General features: G+C 43.1%; 1 protein-coding gene across 12 annotated transcripts in view; it reads right to left on the reverse strand.

The window, feature by feature from the left end:
* LOC144505292 (uncharacterized) overlaps positions 1–7,579 on the reverse strand; it is a 51,575-nt gene that overhangs the window by 24,340 nt on the left and 19,656 nt on the right. For 4 of the 12 annotated variants that reach the window (XM_078231373.1, XM_078231380.1, XM_078231379.1 and 1 more), the window contains exon 1: positions 7,370–7,452. The exons of the other annotated variants lie outside the window; for them this stretch is intronic. The gene's annotated coding sequence lies outside the window, so the exon portion shown is untranslated. Of the gene's footprint in view, positions 1–7,369; positions 7,453–7,579 lie in introns of those variants that run through there. 12 annotated transcript variants of the gene reach the window in all.

Genomic DNA, 7,579 nt, shown 5'->3' on the forward strand with positions numbered 1-7,579 from the left:
GGCGTCTCTCTCACTCCCATTTTTCTGTTTTAAATCAATTTAAAGGGTATTAGAAGGGGAGAATTTGCAGTGAAGAATCAGTGAAGATGTGGGAGAGTTGTTGGATTCAGAGATCCAGGAGGGTCCGAGCCAGAGGCAGCACGGTAGCACAGTGGTTAGCACTGCTGCTTCACAGCTCCAGGGACCTGGGTTCGATTCCCGGCTTGGGTCACTGTCTGTGTGGAGTTTGCACATTCTCCCCGTGTTTGCGTGGGTTTCCTCCGGGTGCTCCGGTTTCCTCCCACAGTCCAAAGATGTGCGGGTTAGGTTGATTGGCCATGCTAAAAATTGCCCTTAGTGTCCTGAGATGCGTCGGTTAGAGGGATTAGTGGGTAAATATGTGAGGGTAGGGCCTGGGTGGGATTGTGGTCGGTGCAGACTTGATGGGCCGAATGGCCTCTTTCTGTACTGTAGGGTTTCTATGATTTCTATGAGAGGAGATTCTCCAGATTGGGAAAGGTAAGGTCAATGGAGGATCAACATTTCAAAATTGAGGTGGAGCTTAACTAGGAGTCTATGTGGGTCAGCGAGCACAGTCGGGAGAGGTGAATGGGACTTGGTGTGAGTGAGGACCTAGATAACATAGTTTTCGATGATCTCTGAGGTTTATGGAGTGTAGAATACAAGGGGATTAGAAGGGGAGAATTTACAGTCGGGAAGCTCAAACCCAACATTCCATCAGGTTCTGACAGAGTCGCCCAGTTCATCACAATATTATTATTACATATCAGATTATGAACACAGAACTGAAAATCACTATTCACAGTGGGGAGAAACCGTATTCTGTCTGTGGACGAGGCTTCAGCCGATCATCTGGCCTGTCAAAACACAAATAGACTCCATGGAAATATAAGTACGGTGTGAAGGGATTCAATTACCCATCCCAGCTGGAAAATCATCAGCACAGTCAACATTGGGAGAAGCCATTCACCAGCTCGGAGTGTGGGAAGGAATTCACTCATTCATCAGAACTGCTGACACACAAGAGTGTTCAGAGTCAGAACAGACCTTTTAAATTACCAGACTGTAGGCAATGCTGCAAAAGTTCTGGGGATCTGATGTCCCATCAATGTGTTCACACTGATGAGAGACAATTCAGATGCTCTCACTGTGAGTCTGTGTTCAAGCCATCAAGTCAACTCACTGTACATCAGCTAATTCACACTGGAGAGAGAATGTTCACCTGCTCCAAGTGTGGGAAGAGATTCCTTCAGTCACCCCACTTGCAGACACACCAGCGAGTTCACAAGTAACTAGTTACTTATTATTAAGGAAATTATAGCAGGACACTTATAAAATTGAAACCAATCAGGCAGAGTCAAAATGGTTTTTGCAAAAGGCAAATAGTGTTTGATTAGTTTTAGAGTTCTTCACTGGGCAGGGAATTCCACAGATTCACAACCCTTTGTGTGAAGAAGCTCCTTCTCAACTCAGTCCTAAATCTGCTCCCCCTTATTTTGGGGAAGTAACAAGAACATGGACAAAGAGGAAACGGTAGATGTGGTATACCTGGATTCCCAAATGATATTTGCTATGGTGCGACATCAACGCTTACTCCACAAAAATAAAAGCTCATGGTACAGGGGATAACATATTAGAATAAATAAAGGATGGGTTAGCTAACAAGAAGCAGATGGTAAGGTTAAATGGATCATCTCAAGTTGGCAAGTGTCACTTTTGGAGTATCACATGAATCAGTGCTGGAGCCTCAATCAATCATTCATAATTTATATCAATGACTTGGAGGAGCCAAAACTACGGCAGTTAAATTTGCTCATGGTACAATCATAGGTAGGAGCTGTAGAGACTTAAGGAGCCTGCAAAGGTAAAAAGATAGGTTGGTTAAGTGAGTGAGAAAAGAGTTGGCAGATGTAGTATAATGTGGAAAAATCACTTGACTGATTCCTAGGATGAAGGGATTATCTTATGAAGAAAGTTGGAAACATTGCATCTATCTGGAAGAACGAGTGGCGACGTTTTTAAACTTATCAGATTCTGAGGAGTCCTCATAGCTGGATGCTGAGAGGACATTTCCCCTCATGGGTGAAATGAGAAGTAAAGAACATGGTTAAAAATAAGGGCCTCCCATTTAAGTAAGGAGTCTAACAACACCAGGTTCAAGTCCAACAGGTTTATTTGGTAGCAAACGCCACTTGCTTTCGGAGCGCTGCTCCTTTGTCAGGTGAGTGGGAGTCCAGAACTCCCACTCACCTGACGAAGGAGCAGTGCTCCGAAAGCTAGTGGCGTTTGCTACCAAATGAACCTGTTGGACTTGAACCTGGTGTTGTTAGACTCCTTACTGTGTTTACCCCAGTCCAACGCCGGCATCTCCACATCATGCCTCCCATTTAAGACAGAGATGAAGAGAACTTTTAGATCTCATAGTCTGTGGAATCTCTTCTTCAAACATAAGAACATAAGAACTAGGAGCAGAAGTAGGCTCGAGCCTACTCCGCCATTCAATAAGATCATGGCTGACCTTTTTGTGGACTCAGCTCCACTTACCCGCCCGCTCACCATAGCCCTTAATTCCTTTACTGTTCAAAAATTTACCGATCCTTGCCTTAAAAACATTCAATGAGGTAGCCTCAACTGCTTCACTGGGCAGGAAATTCCAGATTCACAACCCTTTGGTGTGAAGAAGTTCCTTCTCAACTCAGTCCCAAATCTGCTCCCCCTTATTTTGAAGCCATGCCCCCTAGTTCTAGTTTCACCCGCCAGTGGAAACAACTTCCCTGCTTCTATCTTATCTATTCCCTTCATAATCTTATATGTTTCTATAAGATCTCCCCTCATTCTTCTGAATTCCAATGAGTATAGTCCCAATCTACTCAGTCTCTCCTCGTAAGCTAACCCTCTCAACTCTGGAATCAACCTCGTGAGTCTCCTTTGCACCCCCCTCCAGTGCCAGTATATCCTTTGTCAAGTAAGGAGACCAAAACTGTACACAGTACTCCAGGTGTGGCCTCGCCAGCACCTTATACAGCTGCAACATAACCTCGCTGTTTTTAAGCTTCATTCTTCTAGCAATGAAGGACAAAATTCCATTTGCCTTCTTAATTACCTGCTGCACCCGCAAACCAACTCCTTGTGATTCTTGCACAAGGACACCCAGGTTCCTCTGCACAGCACAATGCTGCAATTTTTTATCATTTAAATAATTTTCCCTTTTGCTGTTATTCCTACCAGAATGGATGACTTCACATTTACCAACATTGTACTCCATCTGCCATACCCTTGCCCACTCACTTAGACGATCTAATTCCCTTTGCAGACTTTCAGTGTCCTCTGCACACTTTGCTCTGCCACTCATCTTAGTGTCATCTGCAAATTTTGACACACGACACTTGTTCCCCAACTCCAAATCATTATGTAAATCATAAACAATTGTGGTCCCAATACCGATTCCTGAGGCACACCACTATTCACTGATCACCAAACAGCAGCAGGAGCTGGGTCATTGAATATTATGAACATAGAATTAGATGGATCCTTGATTAACAAGGGAAACAAGGGATTAACAAAGGTGATAGGGGAGTACACAGTTGAGTGGAGACCACAAACTGACTGAAACCACTGCATTATGAGGAGAGATTGGTTTGGCTGGGCCTGTATTCACTAGAAGTTAGAAGGATGAAAGGAGATCTGATTGAAACTATAAAATTCTAACAGGGCTGTGCAGACTAGGTGCAGGGAAGATGTTTTCCCTGGGGACACCGTCTCAGTATATAGGGTAGACCACTTAGAACTGACATGGGGAAAATATCTCCTCACTCAAAACCTAGTGCACCTGTGACATTCTCTACCACAGAAGGCTGTGGAGGCCAAGTCACTGAATATATTGAAGTCTTTTTGAGATTTTAAAGGTATCAATGGATATGGGAGAAAGCATTGAAATATGGCATTGAATGGAGGAGCAGGTTCAAAAGACCAAATGGCCTACTCCTGCTCTGAGCTTCTATCAGATAAGCCATGATCATATCAATTAGTGGAACAAGCTCGAGTTCAATGGTTCATTGCTGTTCCTAATTTTTATTTTCCTATAATTAACTGACTGGAAACTTGAACCTGCTTTTTCACTTTGTCAGGAACAGATCAGAGTTACACCAGTCTCTGATTTGACAGCACGTTTCCAGCATTCACCATTATTTTTCCTGACTCTAAACCCAGTTGTAAAAGGAGCTTGTTTGGTGCCTCGGAGCTCTGAACCAGTGCACAGCTAAGAAACTTTTCTAACATGACTGGGGACTAACCCACACGTTCAGCCGTGCGTGTGATAAACAGCAGCAATAAAAGTAGAATCCAAAACCAGTTGTCACTCATGAACTTGCTGGGGTGTCTCAGCAGATGGGATGAATCAGTGAGTCATTTTCTACAGATGGAGCAGGTGAATGGCCTCTCCCCTGTGTGAACTCACTGGTGCTGAAAAAGGGGGGATGACCAACAGAATCTTTCCCACACAGGGACTAAGTGAACGGCTTCTCTCCAGCGTGAACTCACTGGTGTGTTAGTAGGTTGGAATAACCGGTGAATCCCTTCCCGCAGTGGTTGCATATGAAGGGTCTCTCTCCAGCATGAACCCACTGGTGTTTCAGCAGGATGGGAGATCACGTGAATCATTTCCTACATTTAGAGCAGATGACTGGCCTTTCTCCATTGTGTTTTCTCTCGTGTGTCTGTAAGCTGGATAACTGAGTGAATCCCTTCAAACACTTGGAGCAAGTGAATTGTCTCTCCAGGTTGGAAATCAACTGAAGACTTGTTGACACACAGAACATGTATGGTTTCTCTCTGTTGTGAATGATGTGATGCTTTTTCAGGCTGCGCAACTAGTTAAAAGTTTCCACAGTCAGTCACTGGAACATTCTGACTCGGGTGTTTGCATTTCGGTGCTTTTCTAGTCACACTGAGGTTTGAAATCTTTTTCCACAGACAAAATATTTTGCCTTCCACATTCAAAGAACGATGACACTCAAGTCATGACAAACCGAAAAATTCTGTCTGACCTTAAAATGATGTTTGGTTTGAATTTATTGACTGCCAATCCTCATTTAGTAACAATTGTAAACGGAATTTAGAACAGTCATCATTTTAAGTCCAGGATAAAAATTCAGAAGATAATTCTACTTTCTATGGAACACGTTTTTTCTTAAAACTGTAAATCCCTATTCCACACACTGTCCATCTTCCCTGTGCAAGATCTGGATAGCCTCCTTTCCTCTACTCCTAATTTTCTCCCTCCATCTCCTCTGGTTAGGTTTCCAGTGAACAGAACAACTGGTAGGATCGCTGGACCAGAAGCTCAGAGGTTCCGACTAATGCTCTGCGGACGCAGGTTCAAATCTCACCATGACGCCTGGTGGAATGTCAAATTAATTAAGGTCGAGAATTGAAAACGACTCTCATTAATGGTGACTGTAAAATGATTATCAATTGTAGTAAAAACCCATTGAATTATTACTGTCCTTTGGGGAAGGAAATCTGCCATTCAAATCTACCGGTCTGGCCTGCAAGTGACTCCAGACCCACAGCACTGTCTTGTAGAATGGTCCTAGCTCGCCACTCAGTTTAAGGGCAATGTGGGATAGGCGACAACACTGGCCTTGCCAGTGAAGCTCACTTCCCATGAAAGAATAAAGATAAAAATACTCTTTTCCTTAGCTAGCTGAAGGAAGAGCTGGCATGTTGAAATTACTGAAGAATTTTATCATCTCTGTTTGCTTTCAACAAGGAGGCTCCCCAAATATAGAAAATGTGGTCTACATTTTTGAGGAGTTCACCATTATTCTTCTTCAATGGGAAGGTCGCTGGCAGGAAGCAAAACACACAACATAAATAACGTAAATAATGGTGGGTAGAAAGTGCACAGGAGATGCAACTACTCAGAGAAACTAATTATATGTGCTGATTCTTCAGCACCTTCAAGCCAATCACTCAATGGCCCACCCGTTGAGAGCCAAGCATGGATGGGAACTCATCAAGGTTAGGGGGACAGTCAGTATGCACTTGAGAGAAATTTATGAAGAACTCCTCAACCAAGACTACATCTTTGACTTCAATGCCCTCAATATTGTTCTTCAATGGTTGGTCTGGCTCAGTGTCAGTGCCCCAGTACGGAGCAAGAGTGAAAAAGCCAATCAACAGCTGAAAAAAAAAATGGCCTCCAGAGCAGACAGAATCCCTGCCAAAATTCTGAAACACGGCAGAGCTTCACTGCTGGCATAGGCTGCACAGCCAGATATTCCTCATCTGGGAAAAGGGATGCATGTCAGGAACAATGTGATTATATTCCAGAATGGAGACAAATTTGCATGCTACAGTTGAAGAGGTATATAGAGAAAAACAATGCAAGAATGCTCTGCAATAATTTTCTCAGTGTCACAGGGCTCCTTCCAGAGTCACAATGCCATTTTGCCACCCCCATCCCCTCCCCTATCAAAAAGCATCACAGACATTATTTTTTCTACAGGGCAAAGATGAGAAAAATGCAAGGAACAGTAGTAACTGCAGTTTGTGGTCCTTTTTGACCTCACAAAGCTGTTTACACTGCCATATGTGAAGCTTTATCCCATATGCTTCTCCAATTTGGCTGTCTTCAGAGATCTGTCACCATCCTCCATCTACTCCACATTGGCATGCAAGCCATTATCCTCATCAACAGAATCACACCAGACCCTATCTCAAAGAAGACTGGGATCAAACAAGGCTGTGTTATTGTTATTGTACCAAATCTCTTTCTTCTCCACTTTCCTCTCTGCACCTCACCACAAGCAAATTGCCAACAGGCATTGAGATAATCTACAGAACAGACAGGAACCCGACATCACCTTCAAAACAGAATCAGTCCAACCTCAGACATCAAATTCAAGTATGCAGATGCCTGATTTGTAGGCTAAATCTATCCAACTGCCTTGACTCCATGACCTATAATACTCTTGCCTCACAAGCAATCTGCTTGTAAATTTTGAATTCACCAAGTCTCGACAGAATTCAAGACTTCCACTATATTTCCTGTAAAGTGATTTTTGACATTGCTCCTAAACAGACCAGTCTTAGTTATACAAACATCACTCATTTCTACATTTAAATGGCAACAATCATTTTACTATCAACTTGTTACGTAATAAAATAAACATTGTAATAAAACAAAATGCTGTGGATGCTACAAATCTGAAATAAAAGCAGAAAGTTCTGGAAATCCTCAGCAGCTTCTGTGGAAAGAAACAGAGTTAACATTTCCAATCCAATATAATTAATTTTGGGAACGGAGTGTTTACATCATTCTGATTTCATTTTAAACGATAATTGGTGTAAATATTATTATTCTTACAGATATCTGATGTAACTCTGATTTCAGACCTTCCTCTGAACAATTCATAAACTGAACTCCATCTTACTGTCCATTCCTTCGCTAAAGACCCGGATAGAAAATCACCACCACAAGATGGCGGGCACCGGTTGCCAGGGTAACCCGGGCCTGTCGCCGGAGATGAAACCTCGCCAGCTCCCCCTTCCCTCACCAAGATGGTCGCCTCTGTTC

Source organism: Mustelus asterias, chromosome 16 (assembly GCF_964213995.1).
Source record: "Mustelus asterias chromosome 16, sMusAst1.hap1.1, whole genome shotgun sequence".
NCBI lineage: Eukaryota > Metazoa > Chordata > Chondrichthyes > Carcharhiniformes > Triakidae > Mustelus > Mustelus asterias.